Here is a 27,459-nt window from a genome sequence, read left to right as displayed (position 1 = left end):
AATTCTAAACTGTTTTATTAAATTGATCCTGCTGACGGGAGAAGGCAGGGACGATAAGCCCACCCCTGGACATCAAGACAGGGACAGTAGGGGTGGCAGAGAGTGCATCAGTTTTGATTCCTGAAAGCAGCAAAGCCTGTGAACAAGACACAACACATTAAAGACCAGAGTGAGTCGCCTATTGGCTCGTAGTAATGAATGAGTTAATCTTTCCAGTAGAATTTTCGCTCAGAACTTTCTAGAACACATTCCATTTCTGGCGTCTCTCTAATATTAGTGCTCGAGAACATTGGGTGAAACACCTTTATTCATGATGTTCTCTGGTCCAAGAAGTGGAAATGAAATGGGAGTGGCCTTAAGATATAATTTTACTTCATAAGGAAAGATGCCAACAGAGCAAGTCATTGAAATGTGTCTTTCAGGCCTATTTCAGTCATGTTCAGCGATGTGTGCTTAGTCACAGAGCACAAAGAGACACACAAAGACATGTTCACGGTAATCAACCAGTGGTGACATGGCTTCTTATTTCAGAATCACATAAGAATCATAAGTGGATAGAAGTTCAAAGGCTTAGCGCTTATGCTTCACCGTAAAGCTCTTTGTCAGGGTCTGCGGGTTTGACATGACATTTGGGTATTTAGACACCAATTTTAATTGGGTTAGTTCACGGGAGAGATGGGAGAGAGGAGAGGGGTGGGGGGAGAAGAGGGGGAAGAGGGAGGGAGTGAACGCTGACATACAGACAATTTAAGCCAGTTCACTGCACATCAATAGTCATTCTGTTCCTCATGACTGTTCACACAATAAGCACTATTAAATTCCCCAATCTGCTCCTTTGTGTCTTGTTCTAGACATTAAAGTCTCTGTGTGTGTGTATGTATGTGCATATGTGTGTGCGTGTGTGTGTGTGTGTATGTCTACGCATTCTGACAAAATAATATAATAATAATAATCTTTATTTATAGAGTGCTTTACGAAACATAGTTACAAAGTGGTTTACATATATAAAAGAATAAACAGAACAAAAATTAAATGTCTAGAAATGAAATGTGTTTTCTAGAAACAATGCAAATAAGACCATATCAACATTAATGCATGCTTAGCATTTTGTGAAAATAAATCAGCATGGCTACATTATTAGGCTATGCAGAGTAATTACATTTCTTGAAAATTAAATTTCTTAAAAATTATTTTTTCGTTAACTGTTTATCACAGCAAATAGCAGCAAGCATCGTTTAAAAGCTGAGAAATCATTCTTTCATGTGATATCTGTGTGATAAGTGTCAAAAAGTAAAGCTCTGCGCCATGCTGCCAGGCGGCTCACTGTAGGTATATCAAATCAGCGTGATTTACCCGGGTGCTAATTTCCACCCTTGGTATGCATCTGTTCTTGTAGGCTATGTATGTGATCATGTGCAATGACAATTAATAAATATAGCTGCAAAGCAGCGATGTGGGGGCCTAGCAACCTAGCACAGCAACTTTGATGCCAATTGGATAAAGAACGGCTGAGATATAAGCTTAATTACTTTATTACAGCGCCCCGAGAGGCCAAATTATGGCAATTTCCACGTTCACGTTCTCACAATCAAGTACCAAGTCCCTGTACCAAGTTTAGCTTTAGTACATCAAAGCTCACTTCCTGTATTATAGCGCCCCCTATAGAGGCCAAATGATGCCAATTTCCTAGTGCGTCCTTAAAATCAGGTACCAAGTCCTCATACCAAGTTTGGATTTTGTACATCAGGTGTTTTCAAATTGGGTGAATGTGAGCCTCCCCTTTGAATAGGTAAGGACAGCTGGTAAGGGGCAAGCTTACAATATATTCGAGGCAGGCCTTTATTTCTTTATTTCTTATAGGCTTTTGTTTTATAATTTTATTCTTAGAAATAAAGTAGGCTAAAAGGCTTGCCAGACACACCTTCATGAACAATAACAAATTAGCGTAGATAACAGCAATTTTTTCTAATACGTTTTATTGTTATGCGTTCCGTTTGGAGCGGCTACAGGCTATCAAAAGCAGAGGATTTTCGTTTTGGTTTGGGATTTAATTTACTTTTGGACTGTTTGATATTGTTAAATGTTGGGACTGATGGACACTGAAATCTGGGAGGTATCTGATGGTTCACAATAAAGTTTCATGTAATTGGAAAAGTGTCGGATTTCCACCCGTTTATTGCGAGACAAGGCAGCCGCTTTCATTTAATTGAACGTGCGCTGTGCTTTAATGGAAATCTTATTGCGTACTGCGTAGCCAAGTAGCCTAAATTGAGTTATTTTTATTAAATCCGTAGGCTGGAATGCCTCGCGTCAACAATTGTGTTTAAATGTAGTATACGTAGTGCTGCTTCAGCCTCTGGCAAGCTCAGAAGGGGGCGGCAAGCGACTGGTAGCTTGAGAGTTATCATTGGCAACAGTAGGCTTGCAACTTTGCGGCCTATTAAACCAACCAACAATATAAAATATTAAGAAGAGCTAGTTTCTTTCATTGAGTTAAATCGAAACAATGTCTTCTAGTGCTCATGGACTGATAGCCCTACTGGTAGGCAATTACTACCCCAGCGTGTATTTGGGGGCCGGCCTTTATTTGTCCAAATCGACCCCGACCGATTCTATTTATTATCTGAGGCCCGGCTATAAATAGAATCCCGGCCATAATTTGAGGATTTACGTATCAGAGATAAGGATCTCGTCAAATTTAGCAGCAGTTGCTTCTCCCAGCATCACTGAACACATATCTCTAGCTGCAGAGAGTAGCAATGTTTTGCCAATGTTATGGGGTTGGCCTGCGTTTGCCATCCTACGTAGCGCGATATGATAAGATGCTTCTGTCGCCTTCATGTTAATAGTGCCAAATGACTGTATTATGCTTTTGTGACTGCAAATCATCATGCTTCCTCTCAAAAAACTCAACTGGCGTGTTCACTACATTTGTGTGCTTAGTTTCAATGTGATGCCGAAGTTTGCATGGTCTCATGCCATCATTTGCTAGCACCTCCTTGCAGACCACACACTGCGGCAGAGGTGCAGCCTCTGACCTCGATCAGGTGAAACCTAACTTTAAGTGGATCATATTTCCTAAATTTTTTGCTGGGTCCTTTCTCCTCCCTAAATGACTTCTGTTGAGTTGGGACAACAATGCATTTCAAAGCTAATACACGCCTCCCCTGTGTCAGGGGCTCCCCTGTCGCGCCTCCCCTGTGACTCTTTGGCTTTGGCCCTGTATTGTAGCGCCTTCTATAGAGGCCAAATTATGACAATTTCCTACTGTGTCCTCACAATCAGATACTAAGTCCCTGCACCAAGTTTGGACTTCATACATCAAAGCGTCACTGAGATGTTAGCCCACTTCCTGTTTGGCGGTTTCGTCGACATATTTGATTGGCTGTCACAGGCAAATAAACAGGAAAAATCTGACAAATATTGTTTGTGTGGCTCGGTCTGAAGATCATCTCCGCCAACTTTTGTGAAAATGACATTAAATTTGTAACCGCTGAAACTTTTCATAGAGTTTGGACTAAATCCAATATGGCGGAGGTCCAATATGGTGGAAAGTAACGTGATAGGGGTAGATGAACATGGGATGGTCCAAGGATTCAGACGCTACATCAATTGTGAATATCAGAAAAAAGAGTCAAGGATCACGCGCAGGAACGCTTGTCCAACATTGAACTGGTGGTGCCGCTACAGCATCCAATATATATGTATAAAAATAGCTGTGAGTGATTGGGACAGTATCCTGACTGATGGTTTCGAGTTTTGTTATGTTAACTCAAAGTGTCGCTGAGATGTTAGTCCACTTCCTGTTTGGCGGCTTTGTCACCATATTTAAAACTTATTCGCTGCTAGGCCCCCAAAAATTGTAAAAATAAAAATAATCTCAAAATATAAAACATGACGAGGCCCTCTGGCTATGGGAAATTGCGTAACCGTGGCCAATGGTTTGCGCCGACTCTCGACCTGATTGAGAGATGTGAAATAATAGAAAAGAGAGAAAAAAATAGAAAAAAAGACAAATAAGTGAAGTTTCTCTCTCCTGCCCTTTGAGACGCATTTGACACCTGCATGCTTTCTCTTACCTCGTGTCTAGTCTTGTACGCGGGCGGGGTTGGGTTGCACCCGTCGGAAGCTGCTCTCTCATCTGATGCCATCGATCTCTGGTGGGTGAAAGAAACAGGGTTGAGATCCTGGATTCTCATGTTCTCTCTACTTCCTGTTATGTGTTGTTTTTGTTTTTGTCATTTTGTTGTCTTCCTTTACATTCTTGTTGTTTTTCTTTTCAGCTGAGTGTAGCTGCCTACACCCCAGACACATATCCATTCCCTGAGGCTCCCAGTACTGCCAGATAAAAAAACATATATTTCTCTCTTAATAGTTTCTGTGTTTGGTTCCACTTTGACTGCTTCTTGAGCTGTGTGTTTCATTTGGGCGAGAGACATTTTCTAAGACGCTGGCTTAAAGTGGAAAGTGAGTTGCAGTCTTTGCAGTTGTGCAGATGTCAATCACGAGAACTCTGCAGAGACATGGAACAGAAAAACAATCTGCCATGTTTATTTTGTGTGTTTGATTCTCGTTGTGTTTGCAACTGCTGCTTTAAAATGCGGTTTGAACCAGGCCTTGATATCTTCTCAGATCGTGACAAGAATTTATGAAAAACATGGCTGAAGCAGAATGGCTTATTATGAGAGTACGTCAGTAACACTTTAGAATAATGGTACACTATTTAGCATTAGTTAAGCATTAACAAACAATTAATTAATAATTATTAAGTATGTTTTCAACATTACTTAAGGATTAACACATGGGCTTTCCTCATTAATATAAGATATTGGGGCAACCGTGGCCTACTGGTTAGCACTTCGGACCTGTAACCGGTAGGTTGCCGGTTCGAACCCCGACCAGTAGGCATGGCTGAAGTGCCCTTGAGCAAGGCACCTAACCCCTCACTGCTCCCCGAGCGCCGCTGTTGATGCAGGCAGCTCACTGCGCAGGGATTAGTGTGTGCTTCACCTCACTGTGTGTTCACTGTGCGCTGAGTGTGTTTCACTAATTCACGGATTGGGATAAATGCAGAGACCAAATTTCCCTCACGGGATCAAAAGAGTATACATACTTATGCTTATACACTAATGAACATTTCTTGACGAAGCTGACCTATCTTAGCGATATATTTGATATATCTTAGCGATACATTTGAGTTAAATGTCCAGTTACTAGGCAAAGACAAGCACCTACCTCACCTAGCAAATAAGATTACTGCATTCACCAAAAAAACTATGGGACAGGCGCCTCGATCTCGACAGTATTATGCCTTTGAGATTTCTGAGCGAAATCGCTGAAACATCTGATTGGGAGCCACTCTTGTGATCCCATGTATTAAACAGTAGGCCTACATCACATCCCTGCAAAGTTTATTTCAAAAATATTTCCCAACCAGCAGTGCTCAGTATGACTGGATTATGGATCCATTTAATGCAGTATGTAATGTAATGTTGGTATTTCATTGAATATATTGTACAATGCTGTAAAATGGCCTATGCTTCCTAATATGTTGCTGGAAAACAGAAATATGTGTGTTATTTATTTATTTTTATATCTGCAGCACCAGCTGATTTTACCTCTGTTGAAGAGGACATATTTATAACTTGTCATTATTTCAATAAATTTGACAATTTTAAGCTTGACCTACCACTTTCTTAGAGCGATGAGGGACAGGTGGGGCTCGAGAATGCCTCCTTGATCAAAGTGGGGAATGAAAGAAAAAGGTTGAGAACCACTGATCTAGTTTGTTAACTACCACAGTCACGAGTTGGCTCGCGATAGTCTGTCATTTTTAAAAAGTGGGTCCCCAGAAAAAAAGTTTGAGAAACACTGGTCTAGGCTATACCAGGCACTGTTTGACATGGCATTTTTTGCTTATTTAAGGCTTTACTTTTAGACTGGTTTCATTAGGCTAAACGAAGACACAACAGTGAGCTTAATTTCAACAGCAAATAGCCTACATTGGCCTGTAGGCTACTGCGGCTCAAGTCCATTGGTAATGCTCATGTAGGTATTCAAAGCCACCCAGAACATGAGTAGGCCTGTTCAAGTGTCAGGACGCAGCAATGTCTCCCTCTGCATCTGAATTTCTGACCTCGAGCTGACATTATCAATCGCTTGGCACCTTGATGCAAGCTGAACTGTGTTTGATAGCCCTCCATTTCTAGGCTACATCCGCTGACAAAATGTGATCACCAACACCGCGCGCCAATATGTATTAGCACCCCCCAACCCCCCCACGCTTGTAGTTCAGCCCAACAAAAACGGTAAAAAAGGCAAAAATCCAATATTAACTGAATTTTACTTTTGTTTCCAATCCAGTTTCTGTTTTCTTTATCTTCCGTGACTAATGACAATTGTTTTTTTTTGTTGTTTTTTTACCGGTATCATTAGGTAAGAAAAAATATACCCATTGGTTTCGTGTGGACGTGGCCTTGAGCAGCTCATCACTGCCCCTCCGATGTAAACTTAAGCAGCTCATCACTACCCCTCTGGCCAAAGGGCCCTGTTTTGAGTCCCTCTCTCCTGACTTGTAACTAATAGGCCCAGTGTCTCCCTCCTGAATTAAATCAAACTAGCTCAGCACTGCTCTACTGGTCCAGTTATCTCTCTTATTCTTTTCTACAGTACTGGATACAGTTCTGTGGAGAAGCTCACAGGCATATCCCTTACCTCTAATGAAGAGGAGTTGACAAGTTTGTATCTAATGTCTGGGTAGGGCAATCACCCTCTTGTACATCTTCTTATATGCTGAGTGTAGCACCTGCAAAAAACAGTAACATAAAGTAAAGACAGTACAAAAGGTTAATCATGAGTTTTAAAAATAATCACAAAATATTATAATTTACTCATGACCTTAGTGATGTTAACTTCTTTTGATACTTACGCTGTGAAAGAGGGATTTCCTCGGCAAAAATCAGTAACACGACGACACACTATAGCTAGAGAAAGAGAAGTCATCATACTAAATTACAGCAATCATCTCAGAGAGGAAGAACAGTTGTTGCACCATATTGATGAAAAAAAGAACATTGCTTTATTACAGTGCATGGAAATGCAATGTAGTGTTCTTCCTAGGCGTCTTATTATTATTATTACAGTGCATGAAAATGCACTGTACTGTGTTCTTCCTAGGCTTCTTCTTATTACAGTGAATGAAAATGCACTGTACTGTTCTTCCAAGTCTTCTTATTCTTACGGTTATTATTATTACAGTGCATGAAAATGCACTGTTCTGTTATCCGAAGTCTTCTTCTTCTTCTTATTGCATTCTATTATCACTGTTCTTCTTATCTGTTATTATTATTCTTCTTCCGACCAAATTAGACGTTTAATGACACTAAAACCACTGAACCGTTTGACATCATTCAAATACTCCTAAAAAGGTCTTATAACGGACAATTGTACAATGTCATTTTTACATTTGTGAACTTTATACTTTTATTTACGATAATAGAGCAATAAATTCCCATAGTGTTAACATTGACCGCCGTGGCGGCAACTTTTAGCATTATGACGTGACCTGCAGCTGAAAGCAATCAACCGCCGCTGCAATCTTTCTACCACTGGAGCTGTAAATCTTCTGAACGTTTTGAACGTCTTTGCCTGCCGTTATACTTTACTTGCTCGTAAAACTCTCCTTCAGAGGCACATTTCTATCCGTTGATATATATTATGTAAGGAAACCCACCTAATCAACGTTAATATGTCGTCAACTCTAAAGTGACCGGTTAGCTGTAGCTGCTAGGTTTCGATAACGTTAGCTAACGACAATCAATCCTAACGTTGCTCCCAGCTAAGCACTGACGTTAACGTTACATTTGCTCACTAACCAGCAGTGTTTTAACTAACGTTAACGTAGACCAGATAGGTTCTGAAGTACGGATCATATTGTACGCATCCTATCTGGCTCTTGATTAAATACACCTGTGGAAAGGGACCTGATGAAAGCCATACTGTTTGATATGACCAAAGTATTGTTAAAACACACTACAGAAGTTGAGGTATAACGTTTGTGTTGTCAACATAGGCTAACGTTACTCTTTTCTGCATTATTCTGGCCTATAAATTAAAGGGTAGCCTGGCACACGAATCAAGCTTCCCAGTTGTAGTACATCCTAGAGTAGGCCTACATCGTAATCTGTAGAAAAAATGTGGATGACAGAAACTGTATAAGCTATAGTGTAGTTGGTTATCAAGATACTTAATATCAGAATTGTCCATCATTAAGACTCAGTTTATGATTATCAACAGCGACAACACCCCCTTTGCCTACAAAGTGTTCTAAGCTGTTTACTTTAAACTGTTTGGCTATCAACTTTCCTTAAACTGAAATGAATGAAACACTAAATGTTGCTTTGTTTGCAATGAAATACTATAGGCTAGTATATTTAACTACAATTACAGATTTATGGTGCAACAACTTCACTTAAATATCTAAGTTGTATTGTAAGCCCGTAAAAGTCCTGGCAGGAAACGATTACATCAAAGTTTTTTGGTATATCCAGTTTTTAATATTTTTTTCCGAAGTGTTTACAACTTAGTGTTAAACTAATATTTTTTGCAAACTGGTACTACGAACAAAATATTAGTGCATTCCTGGATCTACATTCTTATGCATGCTTCCTGCAAGGACTTTTACAGGCTTTTCCCAAATCACGGAAGTAACGTCGACGCAGCGGTAGATATAGTAGGGGGGCCTATGTGTCTAATTTGGGGGCTTGTGGGATTCACATGTTAATTTTTGGAGAGTATTATATCTTTGTTCTAGGGGTTCTTAAGAGTAAAAAAAAAAGAGTAAATTTCTTTAACAAGAAATTGTGCCTAAAATTCTAAAAATTGTCCGCTTAAAAAAATAATACTTCAATATCAATACTATCAATTCATGCCTATTAGTGTGCTTGAGTGTAGGCCTAGCCAGTTCTTGTCTACACCCATTCAGAGCACAAAGTGCAGAGATCTCTGTTAAATCAAGTTTAATAGACTTTTACATAGCTAGTACCAGCTGAAGTCTGTGAGGCCTTCCGTAGCCAATGTAAGTGTGAAGAAAAGAAAGGGTAAAAGGATCATGACAAACAGACAGGTGAGTGTGTGTGTGTGTAAGAGAGAGTAAGAGAAAAAGAGACACTAGCAGTTGGCTGTGATGGCTGGCAGTTATAGAATTTAGAATATCGAATAACCTGAAGCACAGTGCTCTGTTCTTCATGGTTGGTGATATTGGTGACCTTCTAGCCTTCTACATTTGAGCAAGCACATTTTCATAGTTCATGGTGGCACAGTCTAGTTAGGTTATATTCTGAGGTGTGTCTTTCTGTTGGTCAGGTGATGGCACACATTCTAAAAGAAACAGATTTTGGGCTATGTATCCAGTGGCAGATATGTGTGGACTTGTGAATGACCCATCACTAGAGACATATGGCAAATTTCTTGTTTTTGTCCATTAGAGAATATGGATATGGTGATCACAGATCAACCAACGATTACAACGTTACAGAGCAGTTATTTTACAACAGAACAAAGCAGTTTGGCACAGGAACTGTTACAAATCCACCGGTAACAGTGAGCATCTGCAGAATGCTAAGATTCGCTACTAGAAATCATGTGAAGCAGGCAGGACTCAGTGTCTTCAGAAAAGACGTGGTAGACCATCTTCTGAACCTGCAACGACACCTGCAACTGCATCAAGTCCATCTAGAGGGACTTTGTACACTTGTTCAGCAGCAGCTGCTGCCAGCATAGATAAGTGCTTCTTCTGTCAGAAGCAGACAAAAGAGCGTCTTCATGAGGTGTCCTCTTTCAATGCAGGCAACCAACCAAGAGATATAAGTAATATTTTTAAGTCAATGACTTTTAACAGGTAGCCAGTGTAAAGATGCTAGGATGGGGGAAATATGTTTATATTTTTTGTGTGTGTGAGCAGCTGCATTTTGTATAAGCTGTAAGCTCTTTAGACAGGTATTATTACAGCCAGCGTAATAGCATTGCAATAGCATTGCAATAGTCTATCCTGGTGACAAAAGCATTGATTAATTTCTCGGTATCTGATAAGGATAAGGACTTCCTTATCTTTAAAATGTTCGTTAAATAGTAAAATGAAGTTTTGGTGATTTGTTTTATGTGATTATTTAGTGTTAGGTCCTGGTCAATTATAACTCCTAGGTTTTTAACACTTGTGAATGAGGTCAGTGGAAGATCACTATATGTAGCCTGTGATGTGGATAGGATAGCCCTCATCTTTTTAGAACCTAAAACCATGACTTCTGTTATATCTGAGTTCAGAAGCAGGAAATTATTCGTCATCCATGTCTTTATATCTCTTATACAATAGTCAAGTTTGGCTAACGGGGTTAATTCATCAGGTTTTATGGAGAGGTATAGTTGTGTATCATCTGCTAAACAGCAGGGGCCCCAGTACTGAGTCTTGAGGCACTCCATATTTTACCATAATCTGGGTAGATGGTTTATTATGGACCTGTACAAATTGTTGACGGTTAGGAGGTTGCGATCTAAACCAAGCGAGTGCTGAGTCTTTGATGCCTATCAAATTTTCAGCCTAAGTAGTATGTCATGGTCTATGGTGTCAAAGGCTGAGGTCCAGGAGGACCAGTATTGATACAAGGCTAGGTTTTTTGAGGGAGGGCTTAATAACAGATGTCTTAAACGACTGCGGTACATGCCCTGATAGCACTGAATTATTTATAATCTAGAGCAAAACATTATCCAGGAAGGGGAGAGCAGTCTTAAGAAGGTGAGTAGGAATAGGGTCTAGTAGACTAGTTGTAGATTTTGATGAGGAAATTGTGGAGGTGAGATCTAATATGTTGTGTTTATGTAAATGAATTAAATGTTGTTCGAGGTCTCATCTGTACGGAGCCCCTAAGGGGATATGAGCAAAACAAAATCTAAAGTTTAGTTTCATGTGCTCACGTGAAACTTTCATGTGCGCACGTGAAAGTTTCATGTGCTCACGTGAAAGTTTCATGTGTGCACATGAAAGTTTCATGTGAAAAGGTTTTGCGTGCGCACACAAAACTTTCATGTGCTCACGTGAAACTTTCATGTGAAATGAAAGTTTCAGGTGAGCACATGAAACTAAACTTTAGATTTTTTTTTGCTCATGTCCCCTTAGGGGCTCCGTACATCTGTTATCTTTCAGCCATGGAGTATGTGTATTTGGTGAAACTGATTGGTTATTGATCTTATCTCTAATTGTTTGACATACAATCATAATACTGACATACAATACTGTTGAAAATAACTGTTTTGTGAACTTTATTCAACATAGCTAGTGATTTAGGCGAAATTTTGGTGTTAATTACAGTGTATTATACAATTTCAAAAAAATAGGGTTGAAACAGGTAAACAGGTCTCCATCTTCAATGACCTCTAAAGACAGTCCAACCACTCTCCAAAAATTAACATTTTAAACCCACAGAAACCACATAGGCCCCCTGACTAATAGTAGCAGAGAGTAGAATCAATCAGGCAAGGGTTATTTAAATAAACTCCTGGTGTACTTACAAACTTTTCAATGCCTCATTTTATGATTAAAGAACATAGTTGTACTACTCTAGAAGTTTCGTACCATTCAGGGCATTATTAGTGGGGTAATTTACGAAATACTCTATAGGTTCCATAAGCGCCTGCAGAAAGTCATTCGTTTCTGACAGCGCTACCCGACCAGGGTTCGACCCAGGGAAAATAGGTTCTGGGAGGGTGTTTGGCCTGGGTTCAAGGTGCAAAGGACCCTAAGGTGAAATTACTCCGAACCATCGCTTTAAACACTTTGGCACAACATATTCAAAGTTGTCCTATAACATTGATGATGCAATATTAAGTAGCCTACTGTACATCTGAATGCCTACTTTCCATTCCGCCTGTATAATACAGTGACGTTAAAATGAAATTAATCAATTTCATTGGAATTACTTTATCAAATTGGGTTATCACAGCATGAATCTATGGAAGTATATGTGTAGCTTAATTCAAATGAGAATGCCATCTGCAATATGCAATTCAAAAAGACATTACATTATGCAATTGCCAATTTATTATGCAATTTAATATTGCAATTTGCAATAATTTCCAACAAATTGTATTTTAATCTGCAAAGTGACAATGCAATCCTAAAATCAATTTGAAGAATTTTGGTTAAAAAAATAGAATAAACATGAATTGAATTGCATTACATTTTGTCATGGTACTTCAGTCTCAAAATTCCAATGGCAATTCATTTTGCATTTCAATTTTCAATATTCAGTTTCATCAATTAACTGTCAATTCGTTTTGCAATTTAATATTCAAAGTGCAATGTAGGATTGCATTTTGAAAACATATTTGGCAAAACTGAGAATGCCAGCCTGAAAACAATTTGGATTATTTTGGGCAAAACATTTTGCCATCGTTTTGAGGCATTTTATTCAAATGGAAAAGATAGCGCCCCCCGTGATTGCATTGCACTTTGCCACGCTCTTTGTGTTGCAAAATTCAAATTTAAAAAGTGGATAAATGGACCCAAGGTTCAAACAAATTGTGACATTTGACAAATTCCAGATTGACAAGGAAATGGTAGAGCAATGTCTATGCTCAGCTTGCATTGCAGCTTGCTCCTTACATTTGTAAGGCTTTTGTTTTTAAGTCAGCAAGTTCCATATTTTTGTATAGGAAAAGTTTATACTACACATACAGTGTTGATGCGACAATGTCCATAGTGTCTGTGCAAAGCTGTGCATTTATATCAATGTAAAGTGTAATTACCAAACTGTGCCCCTTTCTTACTTTTAAAACCTTTAATGGGGCGTTATGGATGTGAAGTTATGGATGTTACATAATGTGAATTTACAAGACTGGAGACTTTATTATACCTCAAAGCTGATAAAACGTCTGTTCTGGTGGCATGTCAGTTTTAACACATTTCACCTTAGTGTTTACAATTTACATTTCAAAGATTATTAGGTTGATCAAAACCACAGGGAGGCCTCGCCTAAGCATTAGCAAAACAAACATAATATTAAAATACCTCCAGTGATTAGCCTAGCCATAGCCTATTTTCAAGTGGCTTAATAACGAAAATCTGAGCAATTATCTTCCCGTAACTGTCATACTGTTGTTGTACAGTAACTAAATTATCGTGTTAGCTGGTGAAGATGGCTGACTTTGCATCTGGAGTTAACATAGCAACCTCCTTCTGTTGCAGATCTGTTCAGCCTGCCGTTCACGTCTGCTTAACACAGTTTATTTTTGAATTGTCAGGTCCTCTATAGCTAATACCCACAGAGTAACATGAGTAACGGCAGCAATAAACTATATGTACCGCATAGCGGTACACAATATGACCGCCTCTCAGTCCTGCATATTCTCTTCGCAAAAAATAAATCACGCTTGTCAATTTGTCTCCATCTCCTACTCCTGCAACTCATGTGCATGTAAATGAGTGTGTGTATATGTGAGTTTGCTTTTGTTTATAAGAGTGTGTGTGTGTGTGTGTGTCTGTGTGCGTGCATGTGCGTATGCGTGCCTGTGTTTGTGTGTTTATGTGTGTGTGTGCATGTGTGTGTGCATGTATTTGCATGCGCACATGTGTATGCGTGCCTGTGTGTGTGTGTGTGTTTATGTGTCTGCATTCATGTGGGTGGGTGTTTGTGCATGTGTGTGTGTGTGCTTGCCTGTCTGTATGTGTTTATGTGTGTGTGTGCTTGCCTGTCTGTATGTGTGCGACTGCGTGCGCGCGCACGCGTGTGTGTGTGTGTGTGTGCATGTGCATGTGTGCACGTGCGCGTGCATGTACTTTATGTGTGCAAATCACAAATGAGTGGGTATGGTTAGGTTGATACGGGCTCTTGAGACTAACATACCATAAATATTTTGTCATCTTGGGTGCAACGGTTCAGGTAGGCCTATAGTTCCCCAAGTATCATGTTTTCTGGTGTTTCAGTAACCCGGGAATCACTGACCAAAATTGATGACGGTAAAATAAAAAAATAATTTCTTATATTTTAAATTACTTTTTGTCCTGATTCTTCCTGTGGAAGGTTGAAAATGAATCATGGTGCAGCGTTTGAATGTGAATTATTCTTGCAAGTAGCCTATTTTCACTATAGGTTCATTAGGTCTCAGGTTTCTGATTGTCATTATGCGATTGTCATAACGCGTCATTATGCATTCACGTTAATTTTTTCAAAGCACAATAGGGTATAGCAGAGACGGTTGATAAAGCTATAAGTTAACTATAGAATCTTTGGCTATAGCCTGCAGAAAGGCTACAGTAAAAGTGTTTATATTTCTATGTCATTTGCATCCCAACTGTCATGTCTCTGCTCCCCTCACTTTCACTCGGTTGAGGCCACCTAAAATCTCACAGGCACACCTTAATTAAAATCTCTGGCTACGCCCCTGTGTGTGAGTTTGTGCGTGCCTGTGTGTGTGTGTGTTTTAGTGTGCGTGTATGTATGGGTGCGTGTGTGTGCATGCGTGTGTGTTTGTGCGTGTGTGCATGCGTGTGTGTATGTCAATTTGTCTTCATCTCCTATAGAGTCTGACCTATGGGATTTTGAAGGCCGATACCGATTTCGATATTTGATTTTTTTAAAAACTGATAGTCATTTTTAACAAAAACAATGTAATAATGTTCTCCCATAACAAGGTTCTAATGAAGGTGGGACATTATGTATTTGAATAGGCCGAACTATCGAGTTTCCTAATGAAAGGCTCTTCATATAATTTATTAGTTTTAAGAAATAAAAGAGTGTATAGAATAGAAAGAATAGTAAGAATAAAAGAGGTATTTGTTCTGTGATAACCACATTTCCACAAACTACACTGTGAGCAGTTTATGCTTAATGACTCTCCATTTATGCAAGCAAAACATTTTACAAGTATGATCAGTTACTCTACTTCATGTTTAGCCTAAAAAATGCTCTTCCTTACTTGAACCCCCTTTGTTAAAATGTAAGGAATTAAAGACTGAAACTGTGTAGTGGGTGTTTGGGAATTAACGTAAAACAAATTAGTTCTATATGCTTAACTAATTCTTAATTAATGCTAAATAGTGTACCATTATCGTAAAGTGTTACCAGTACTACTTCAAATAATAACTCAAAAGAATACAAAAATCTATGTTTTATTATGCAAATTGCCTTTGTTTAACAATTCCCTTTCACCGCACAAACAACAGATACCCTTGTTCTCCAAACAAGCTCTATGTAATTTTCCTAAAAGCCACTTTTCATAAGTATCCTACATCATTCCTCGAATGATATTGATTTTATTGACGAGGGCTCATTGCTGTAGGAGAGCACCTGCGACTGGTCTTACGAGTGCTGGCATCGAGACACACACATGCACACACACACACACACACACATGCACACACAGCACATACAGATGGTCCCTCTCTCAGGAGTCATCACCTCCCCCCCCCCCCGATCCCTTGAAGCTGTGAAAAATTGGAAACAAATGAAAACAAATGACCAGTCCACTCAATAAGATTGACCGGGCCCTTTCTCCACGGCCACTCTGATTGGTACTAATGAAGTGAAGCTCGGAAGTCATGCGAGAGAGATAATCCAACATCCTCCCCCACCATAACATGACCTGATGCTAGCTTGTCTGTTTAATAGTGGAGCGTGTTTTTCTGAGTCATTTAGCATTTATGACACAAGGAGGAACTGAGTTAATTGCTTTGAGTAATCAATGCTCGTGTTGCCGCGGCTTTTCACTAGGCTAGCACATCTGGGATTAGCTTCAAAAAAAGGAATATTCCAGAATGGAACACGGTAACCGTCCAGCGTTCCATTCCAAACTCTGGAATGTGGGGCTGAGTGGAGTCTGAGTTGGCCCAGAGTTCCACTGAGCTCCAGGGCTGGCAACCACAGCCCACTTATCAGAGCCTTGTTGAGTTCATGGAAGTCATTTTCTTTTTCTTCCCCCGCATGTCCAAGCAGACAACTCATCCCATTGAGGAATATGACCGATAGACGCTAAATATGCACCGCCGCAAAACACAGATGATGCAACAGTGAGAAACACACACAGGCACACACACACACACACACAAATATACACAACCCATATGGCACACACACACACACACACACACACACACAGACATGTGTGACTGATGAAAGATCTATCCGATGAGTACTTATGCATGCCGGCTACAACCCAAAACACATAAAAACGCTGAAACCTTAAGGAGGGCCACACGTATGAATGAGAATGGGAAAACAGTTGGGTAACACTCCATAATAAGGTGCCATAATAAATAGCAAACTAGTAATTACCTAACCCTTTGTTAATATTTGTTAATTGTTACTAAAATATCTATTTGGCACAAGTTAATAGTTTTTTCATCATTAATTCAATATTTGTTTGCATAAAATCTGTATATTAATATTTTAACAAATCTATTAACTAATATTGTATTAATATGTGTTAATAGTTAACTAAATGTATTTTTGGCATTAATTAACAGTTATTTCTTACATCATTTAAATGTTAACTGTTTATTTACAAACTATATACTAATATAAACGTTAATGACATATTATTATTTATCTAGCTTTTCTGATTAGCTTTGTGGAGAATTTATGGAATGTATGGTTTATGGCTTTATGGTCTTGTGGGGTGTATAAGGCACCCTACTGCCAGTGGTTGCTTGTGTGAGAGTTTGCACACCTCTTCTTCCACTTCATCCTTATTGGATACCTTTGTGGTTGGCTGTCCTGTAATTGGTGACCCTGTCTAGTGTTTGAAAGTAGTGTACTCTTTGCCTTTGGAAGTACTATTTGGTTGCTGCTTGAATTTGGTGAAATTCAGGGGAGGGGTGTAACAGAGTTATAAATATAGTTTAGTGTTTGTATGTGATTTTCGCCGTAATTAAGCAGCTTTTTTGAGATTGGTGTTTTGGAGTCCCCTTTGGAGAAACGGTATACTGCAGCTCTGCTGCGTTTTGTCCTTGCAATGTTGCCATAGCTGATCAGAAGCGGTATGCTTTACATTGGGTAGGTTGACTGTATAAAGCACTCTCCACTTTGTTTTAATTTTGTAACTGTAAAATGTTGTTTACGTTGAAAACTTAGATATACCACCTGTATTATATTACTTTCAACCCAGTCTCACGTCTGAACGTGTCACTGTCACGTTAATTAATCTATTGGGACGTGTTGTGTAACACGTTTCCTTGTTAAAAAACGTGTTGAGCACGACGTAATTATCGTGTTACTATCACGTTGTATTTCGCTTTCAGCCAGAACCACGTCATCTGTCAAAAAAGCCCGACCCAAAATGGCGAGAATGTTATTTGATGCTTTTGACGTGCAGTTTCATACTCTTAAGCCTGCTTTGAGTTGTGGGTTAGAAGGAGCCACCTTCTAGCTAGCAGTTTTAGAAGGCTGAACCCCAGAATCCAGAAACAAGAACCGAGCAGGGAGGGAGAAAAAAGAAGAATCCAAATGGGAAATGAGGTGAGCCTTGCTACTGCCGCTAGCATGATCATTTTGCTAGCAATTGAGCAAAACATTTTAAAGTTGATTTAACATGAAATAGTAGCCTATGCATGGGCAATACTGTGAATTCAGAGTAGGCTTGCACAACTTATAATTTAGCTAACGTGCATGATGTAATGTTACGTTAATCTGTAAAACAGCTGTTGTCTGTGTAAATTAACATTGTAGCCTAATATTGTTAGTGTGGGCTACAGCTAACAGCTGGGAGGTAGCCTATCAGCCAGGCATGTATAATCGATAATCATGATGAACGTGAATAGATTTTGTTGCGAAAACGCGCATTGTTTTAGGCCACATATCAGCTATAAAACAATTGTATTCTGATACAGCAGTTCTCCAGATGTTAGATATTCACTTATATTATAATATAATTTTGTATTTCTTTAACCTGATTAAGAGAGGGGTTTAATTCAATAGAGAATTGCAATGTGTGTAGCCCATAATATTAGAGAGATTAGGCTAGATTTAGATTAGATTCAACTTTATTGTAATTTAAAAGAGTAGGCTACAGGTACAGAGCCAATGAAATGCAGTTGACATCCAACCAGAAGTGCAAAGAAGCAGTTATGTAGACGATCAAGATTAATTATGTACAACAGTTAGATAAATAGGCAAGTTTTCCAGATGACATGTGTACAGTGACAGAAATAGCCTATACAGTGAATATGGAATGTGTGTCTAGCCTACAACAAAACAAATTGATAATAATACATAAATAATACATAATAATGATAATAATAGCAGTAATTACAGTAGGCCACTCGCACTGTTGTTGGTGACGTGTCTGTTTCCTATTATTCCATGCCACTCTCCTACTGTCTCCTTTACTGCCCTGCGCCACTTGCCTACTATCTTTTGCCTCTTGCCTACTGTCCAGCACAACTCGTCTACCATCTCCTATGCTGACCCACGCCACTCACCTACTGTTTCCTAACTGTCCAATGCCACAAACTGTAACATTAAGCTGACACAATCTTGCTGCACGGTTACTTATCTGCATGCAATCACTATTGCCAGCTGTTATGAGTAAACATTATATTGGGACACCAATATATTTCTGATTTCTGATTCACGGGCAGTGTATTTGCTACTGAAGAAAAGGAGAACACATAGTAATTGTTCTTGGATTGAGATTTAGAGTAAGGTTTCTATTGATCTTTTTCAGATAAGGCCTCTTCATTTTCATCTGTGAAGGATCTACATGGACTTGGTCTGGATAGCCTTTCCTGTTTTGATGAGCCAGTCGGTATGTATTTGACATTCTTTAGGATAAAAGGAGCCATATGTTATCAAAAATTCTACACCCATACTGTAGAAAAGCTTTGTTGCTGTTTGTTATTGTTGTTGTTGAAAACTACGTTGAATGCAAAGAGATGCATATGTCCCTTGGGAGGAGAGGGATGTGGATGATTGAATTGTCCAACAGACATAAAAATATGACTGTGTATGATTGTGTTTGTGTCTGTATATGATTTTTTTGTACTTGTTGCATTTTAAGCATGCTTATATACTTTACGCCATGGTGGTCTAAATTGTCTTTATTGCCACTTGCAGGGTCTAGAGGAAAAACCCTATATGAGCCCCAGGGTGAGTAGTGTATAATTACTTTATCCCAAGATTGATTTTCGTAGAAAGGTGTTCAAACCAAAATCAAACCAAAATCATAGATAGATAGATAGATTTATTATTTGTCCTTTCGGAAAATTGTTCTGCGCCATACAGTAGACAGTTAGACAAGACTGAATACAAGACGGAATTCCCCTCACCCCAACCGCCCCCACCCTACCACACTCCCACACATACACAACATCAGGGCAGAAGGCACAGACCCCACTACACATTTATAGAATGATAAAGTGCAGTTGTGCATACTGTGATAGTCCAGCTGGAAAGAAAGTGCATGGTCCTGCAGGTAACGTCTTGTTCATCAATGTAATGCTAGTTGGAATGAATTACCTACTGGCTCAATTTGTTTGGAAAGAAGGTAGCCTGAACCTCCCTGATGGCAACACCTCATATGCCTGGTGTATGGGATGTGACATATCTCTATTATTTGCATGACCTTTCTTCAACACCCTTCTTTCACAGGTCGTAGCAATACTGTCTGGTTTTTGCCCCTCAACCTTGCTGGCCATGTTAACTATCTTGCTCAGTTTGGTTTTTTTTGGTCACTGACAAAGAGAAATACCAGGTAACACAACAAAAAAGTAGCATGCTCTTCACAAATGAATGATAGAAAAGTAATATATCTCTATCCACTCTAAATTGTCTTAGTTTGCACATAAAATGCAGCCTCTGCAGCCCCTTTTTATAGATGGTGTTGGTATTACTGTCCCATTGCAACTTATTATCTATTATTGTGCCTAAGTACTTGTACTCGACTACAATCACAACATCCTCACCATTTTTAACCATACACTGGGGGGGCTGGCTCCCAGTTCTGTACTGTAGTCTATTATTATTTGCTTTGTTTTCTGTATATTTAGAAGATGACAGCTGGACCTACACCATTTCGCGAATTGATCCACCCAGGCCCTGTAGTTGGTCTCCTCGCTATTCTGTATTAACCCCACTATTGCTGTGTCATCTGCAGATTTTATGAGGTATGTAAACGTTCGAAAAACGCAGAAGAGCCCCGTATAAGAGCCCCAGTGTGATAGGCTGGTTGCTGTCATGTGACACACGCCACCACAAGAAAGCGGAAACACATTGTAGAGCCGTGTGGGGTAAGGTAAGTTAAACTACGTAAATTTAGTAAATAATAATTATAACAAATAGTTGTTTTTTGTTGTTTTGAACAAAATATAGAGATACTTATCCTGACCAAAACTCCTTCATGCTGTAAAACAGCTAGAATCACGCGAAATCAGTGCAATTTCTTAGTCAATGTCTTATAAGTGTAAAAGACGTGGAGAAATAGCCTACGTAATAATTAGCTAAATAAATCATTGTTCACTACACGTTATGGTTAAATTATTGAAATGAATGCGATGGTGATACAATCCTGCTTTTCAATTAGTTGACATGGTGTTTGACATTAAATTATAATGAGGTCAGTTTCATGTAATAAGCTATTTGTTTCTTTGGGTCTGGTTAATTGAAATTAGCAATTTCTTAGTACAATTCAATGTCTTATAATGGTAAAAGACGTGGACAAATACATGATAATTAGCCAAATAAATCGTTGTTCACGACACGTTATGGTTAAATTATTGGAATGAGTGTGATGGTGATACAATCCTGCTTTTCAATTAGTTGAGATGGTGTTTGACATTAAATTATAAGCAGGTCAGTTTCACGTAATAAGCTATTTGTTTCTTTGGGTCTGGGTAATTCATGTGACAAAAAATTCTGTTATAGGCTACTACTGTTTTTCTGAAAAACAAAGCAGTACAACATTTCTATCTCCAAAATAATGCATTGTACGCTTGTGTGTACTACGTAGTGCATGCAGCTTTCAATGTCCAAAGTAGCCTATACTGATTTTCCTGCATAAGAACTACAAATACTCCTCCAAAACTACAGTGTTGACACTTGAAGTTGTGGAGTTATATTTTAGTAGCCTATTCTATAATAGCATAAATACCCACATCGGTTTTACCCTTGTCTCACCTGTATACAACATATGTCTATGAATTGCAGTAGTGATCAAATGAAAAAGGAAAGAAAGGTGTCCTGATGTGTTGTTTAGGGATGGTCCTGCAATGTTTTCTCGACATATCTTTATGTCTTTTTTTTCTCCCCTCTACTTATGTTTTCACAGATCCTTGCTCCTGATATAACGATGTATGGGTTGCACTTCATTATATGACTCCAACAGAACACTCACAGAAAGGAGAGTAGTATCAAACTACAAGACAGCCAGCATGTAAGCAAGGCCTTGTTTGTCCTTGTTTGGCTACTCATTTGTCTACTTCCTGAAGAGGCTGAAGCATGCTGGCCTCCTTGCTTCCATTAACAGCTGTGTTATGGAGTGCATCCTCACATCATGGTCTACTGCAGCGGTGGATACAGAGGACAATTGGCAGGTATTTTACGTCACTTTTACATTACTTTTACTGTGATTTTGCTAGATATGGTTGTCGCTGTGCTAAATATAGGCCCATATTGTAGATCGAGAAACGCATTGTACAGCTGATACATCTTGGGCTATACTATTAAGGGACAGCTGTATTGACCACCTAAATCATATATTTTCTGAAAGCCTATAGCCTCTAGATGTCAATTAATATACATTAAGACATGTCCCACCTTCCTACTGACTTTGGTGCATCATAAGGCGTACATAGGCCCATAATGTAGATCAAGAAACACATTGTACAGCTGATACATCTAGGGCTATAATATTAAGGGACAGCTGAATTGACCACCTACACCATATATTTTCTGAAAGCCTATAGCCTATAGATGTCAATTAATATATATTAAGACATGTCCCACCTTCCTACTGACTTTGACATATCATAAGGCGTATATAGGCCTATATTGTAGATCGAGAAACGCATTGTACAGCTGATACATCTTGGGCTATAATATTAAGGGACAGCTGAATTGACCACCTAAACCATATATTTTCTGAAAGCCTATAGCCTCTAGATGTCAATTAATATACATTAAGACATGCCCCACCTTCCTACTGACTTTGGTGCATCATAAGGCGTACATAGGCCTATATTGTAGATCGAGAAACCGATTGTACAACTGATACATCTTGGGCTATAATATTAAGGGACAGCTGAATTGACCACCTAAACCATATATTTTCTGAAAGCCTATAACCTCTAGATATCAATTAATATACATTAAGACATGTCCCACCTTCCTACTGACTTTGACATATCATAAGGCGTACATAGGCTCATATTGTAGATCGAGAAACGCATTGTACAGCGGATACATCTTGGGCTATACTATTAAGGGACAGCTGTATTGACCACCTAAATCATATATTTTCTGAAAGCCTATAGCCTCTAGATGTCAATTAATATACATTAAGACATGTCCCACCTTCCTACTGACTTTGGTGCATCATAAGGCGTACATAGGCCCATAATGTAGATCAAGAAACACATTGTACAGCTGATACATCTAGGGCTATAATATTAAGGGACAGCTGAATTGACCACCTAAACCATATATTTTCTGAAAGCCTATAACCTCTAGACGTCAATTAATATACATTAAGACATGTCCCACCTTCCTACTGACTTTGACATATCATAAGGCGTACATAGGCCCATTTTGTAGATCGAGAAACGCATTGTACAGCGGATACATCTTGGGCTATACTATTAAGGGACAGCTGAATTGACAACCTAAACCATATATTTTCTGAAAGCCTATAGCCTCTAGATGTCAATTAATATACATTAAGACATGCCCCACCTTCCTACTGACTTTGGTGCATCATAAGGCGTACATAGGCCCATAATGTAGATTGAGAAACGCATTGTACAGCTGATACATCTTGGGCTATAATATTAAGGGACAGCTGAATTGACCCCCTAAACCATATATTTTCTGAAAGCCTATAGCCTCTAGATGTCAATTAAAATATATTAAGACATGTCCCACCTTCCTACTGACTTTGGTGCATCATAAGGCGTATATAGGCCTATATTGTAGATCGAGAAACCGATTGTACAACTGATATATCTTGGGCTATACTATTAAGGTACAGCTGAATTGACCACCTAAACAATATATTTTCTGAAAGCCTATAGCCTCTAGATGTCAATTAATATACATTAAGACATGTCCCACCTTCCTACTGACTTTGGTGCATCATACGGCGTTTGCAGGAAGGTGGACCATGTGCTAATGTATGTTAACTCACATGTATAAGTGACAAGCTTTAAGAAAATATATGCTTTGCATGGCTAAAATTGCTTTACCTTTATGTTGGAGCTCAAAATCATATGCCCCATTCATTCGCCAATTTACAAAATAGTGCGATGTATACATTTATGTCCTCCAAAGTTTGCAGGAAGGTGGGCCATGTGCTAGTGTATTAAGGGACAGCTGAATTGACCACCTAAACCACATATTTTCTGAAAACCCATAGCCTCTAGATGTCAATTAATATTAATTAAGACATTTCCCACCTTCCTACTTACTCTGGCATATGATAAAGCATACATAGGCCCATATTGTAGGTCGAGAAACAAATTGTTCAGTTGATACAATTTGGCGTACACTATTAAGGGACAGCTGATTCAACCACCTAAACCATACTAGGACTTGGCCCACCCTCCTTAAATACTTTGGCACACTATTTGAAAGGCATAGACCTGCATTTTATAAGTGGACTTTATAGTCATCAGTATGTTTGAACATGTCAAGAGATACACTGAGATTGTAGTTTCTTTCTTTGTACACTTGTTTTATCTCTATTTCTAATTTCCAGGTTGTCAGCTGTTTGGTTATCCCCAAAGCAGAAAGACATGCCAGGAAGGAGCAAGGCAAAGCCCGGGGATTTTTCTGCAGCTGTTCCTGCCCGTTATAGAAGGACTGCTCCTGAGAATAGATGGGTGTCTACATCGTTTTGCAAAATGGGTCTTCTACACATGATGTTTGTCAAGCACTGCTCATTGACTGGCCAGGGGTCCTCTGTATTGTGACCACTGGTCAAAGGCGCCACATGACTGTCTCAAAGTCCTCTACATCATTCCGGTGACGGGACTTCTGGCCTAGTCTGACAGGATGGGTCTTGTGTTACTGTGACCAGACGGCTCAACAATGCATCATTCTCATCCATGCCCTCATCGCCTCAAGACTGGAGTACAGCATTCTCTATGGTCTTGAAAAATATTACTGTCTTTATTATTATTATTATTATTATTATTATTATTATTATTATTATTACAGGTCTCTCTGCACCCGAACCAGCAGGTTCAGAGGAAGCTTCTTTTCTGTGGCTGTCACCCGACTGGACTGTAGCTCTGTATCCCGTGGTGTATACTACGAATCTCGATTAGTCGGTTAGCGAGGTATGTTGCGCTCAAAGCCAGGGTATGCTGTGACACGAAAGTGGATCTGTTTTAGTGTCGCTGTATCACCATGGTATCTTATGCTGTCAACCAAACCTGGTCGGGAGGAGGTTATGTGCTAAGTTATAGCTCAAATCGTGTAATCTACCGCCCACTGACCAATCAATTGTCTTAGAAACGAAGTTATCTCACGTGTAGGATTCTGTCATATATCGTACAGGTGGAGCTCCACCTCTACTAACATTTTGGATCTCGGATGCACTTTAATAGTGCTGTGCGTGCAGATATCCCACTATGGACGTGCATACCATACAACAACTGATGACAGTTGATTTATTTGATGTTATAGGTTAGACACAAAAAATTACCGCAGTGTAGATTAAGCTATCGCTCATAAATGCGGAAGTAATTGTTTTTAAATAGAGGCGGTCTTGTAATTGTTTTTAAAACGTGCGTCTCCACGTTTCACGATTGGCCAACGTCATCCCAACACCGAGAACGCGCACAGATCTGAGCTGGAAGCCTAGTTTGACAAATATATCACATAACTGCTATCGTAGTATCACTTAACATATACCCCTGAGTCAAGGCTTTGTCAAGCCTCGATATGTAGACATAACCTAGATATGTCTAACGTGCTTCGTAGTATACCCCACCGGTGACAACCAATCAAGTAAGCCCCCAAATACCCTATCCCACCCATAGTGTTATTTATTTACAAATGCACATACTGTAATTACAATTATACATAACCATATTCTACTGCTCTTCATGCTCTTATAATGTTTCTGTTTCTGTTAATTCAATGCCTATTTATTCATCTCCCGCTCTAAAAAAGTAAAAGACTCTTGATGCGGGTGCTCTGAAATCATTGGTCGGTATATTGTAAGTCATGGAAATTCAGGTGTTTTGTCAGGGAAAAGTCATAGAATTTTACATTTGACTTAGAGTGGGAACCCTGTTTGTACTTTTACTCTGCACAATGACAATAAAAGTGAATCTGATCAAATGTAAATTATTATTTAGTGCCTGTAGTGCTGCTTTGTATTAGCATATACCTTTGCTGTTTGTTTTATGTGTATTGGACAACCCCCTGTTTAAAGCAATCACAAACTTACATATTTTGATTGATCTTGATACACAGATGTGTGTTGTGCTGAAATAAACCCAATTTCACTTATCTTAGGTGCTGTGGGACTTTTGATGCACACGAAATCTTAAGAAATGGCCGTTCAGAGAGCATTGTTTTGACAGATGTTGACCAACAAAAGTTATTAAATCATAAACAAACCATTAAAACATCCATATTTTGATTGAATATGATACACAGAGATGTGCTGTGCTGAAATAAACCCAATTTCACTTATCTTAGGTGCTGTGGTACTTTTGATGCACAAGAAATCTTAAGAAATGGCCGTTCAGAGAGCATTGTTTTGACAGATGTTGATCAACAAAAGTTCTTAAATCATACACAAACCATTAAAACATCCATATTTTGATTGAATATGATACACAGAGGTGTGTTGTGCTGAAATAAACCCAATTTCACTTATCTTAGGTGCGGCGGGAATTTTGATGCACAAGAAATCTTCAGAAATGGCCGTTCAGAGAGCATTTTTTGACAGATGTTGACCAACAAAAGTTCTTAAATCATACACAAACCATTAAAACATCCATATTTTGATTGAATATGATACACAGAGGTGTGCTGTGCTGAAATAAACCCAATTTCACTAATCTAAGGTGCTGTGGGAATTTTGATGCACAAGAAATCTTCAGAAATGGCCGTTCAGAGAGCATTTTTTGACAGATGTTGACCAACAAAAGTTATTAAATCATAAACAAACCATTAAAACATCCATATTTTGATTGAATATGATACACAGAGATGTGCTGTGCTGAAATAAACCCAATTTCACTGATCTTACCTGCCATGGCAAGTTTGATGCACCGGACATACTCAGAAACTACAATTGAGACACCCATATGGCCAGACCGGCCTAGGTAAGTGTCACACCCATTATTTCATGAAATGTCAACATGTGGCACATATTTTGATACAGGGAATGATAACAAACGTGTTTGTCAAATTTGAGACCTCTAGCTGCTTGTATGTTGTCAGGAGGCGGAGCCAAAGATTGGAAAATGTAGATTTCTAGGGGGCGCTATAGAGTCTATGAATGTGTGAGGTGTGATTTTACGTATCTCATATATTTTATGTCATAGGTAGATGTCACATGCCAAATTTAGTCTGTTTATGAGGTATGCAAGTTAGAAATGCTAACCCTAGGTTTAGATGGCCATAATTTGCATAGGTCAGACAGGCCTTGATAGGATTACACCAGTTAATTCAAGATAGTACCAACATGTGGCACATATTTTGATACAGGGAATGATAACAAACTTCTTTGTCAAATTTGAGACCTCTAGCTGCTTGTATGTTGTCAGGAGGCGGAGCCAAAGATTGGAAAATGTAGATTTCTAGGGGGCGCTATAGAGTCTATGAATGTGTGAGATGTGATTTTACGTATCTCATATATTTTATGTCATAGGTAGATGTCACATGCTAAATTTAGTCTGTTTATGAGGTATGCAAGTTAGAAATGCTAACCCTAGGTTTAGATGGCCATAATTTGCATAGGTCAGACAGGCCTTGATAGGATTACACCAGTTAATTCAAGATAGTACCAACATGTGGCACATATTTTGATACACGGGATGATAACAAACTAGTTTGTCAAATTTGGGACATCTAATGACTTGTGTGTTGCCAGGAGGCGGAGCCAAATATAGGAAATATTGGATTTCTAGGGGGTGCTATAGAGTCTGTGAATATGTGAGATGCGATTTAACTACACACTCAAATATAACTGCTTGTGTGTTGCCAGGAGGCGGAGCCAAAGATTGAAAAAAAAAAAAAGGAT

At 39.0% G+C, this 27,459-nt stretch overlaps 1 long non-coding RNA gene across 1 annotated transcript; it reads left to right on the top strand.

Moving 5' to 3' along the window:
- The first annotated feature begins 18,274 nt into the window (after nt 1-18,274).
- On the top strand, nt 18,275-20,271 carry LOC121697341. Its single transcript, XR_006026428.1, has 3 exons — nt 18,275-18,792; nt 19,101-19,133; nt 20,140-20,271. It is a non-coding gene; the product is annotated as an uncharacterized LOC121697341 (long non-coding RNA).
- The last annotated feature ends 7,188 nt before the right edge of the window (nt 20,272-27,459 follow it).

The sequence above is a fragment of the Alosa sapidissima genome, chromosome 22 (assembly GCF_018492685.1).
Source record: "Alosa sapidissima isolate fAloSap1 chromosome 22, fAloSap1.pri, whole genome shotgun sequence".
In the NCBI taxonomy this organism is placed as follows: domain Eukaryota; kingdom Metazoa; phylum Chordata; class Actinopteri; order Clupeiformes; family Clupeidae; genus Alosa; species Alosa sapidissima.
The sequence above is the reverse complement of the archived record's forward strand: the minus strand, read 5'-3'. Positions and strand labels throughout refer to the sequence as shown.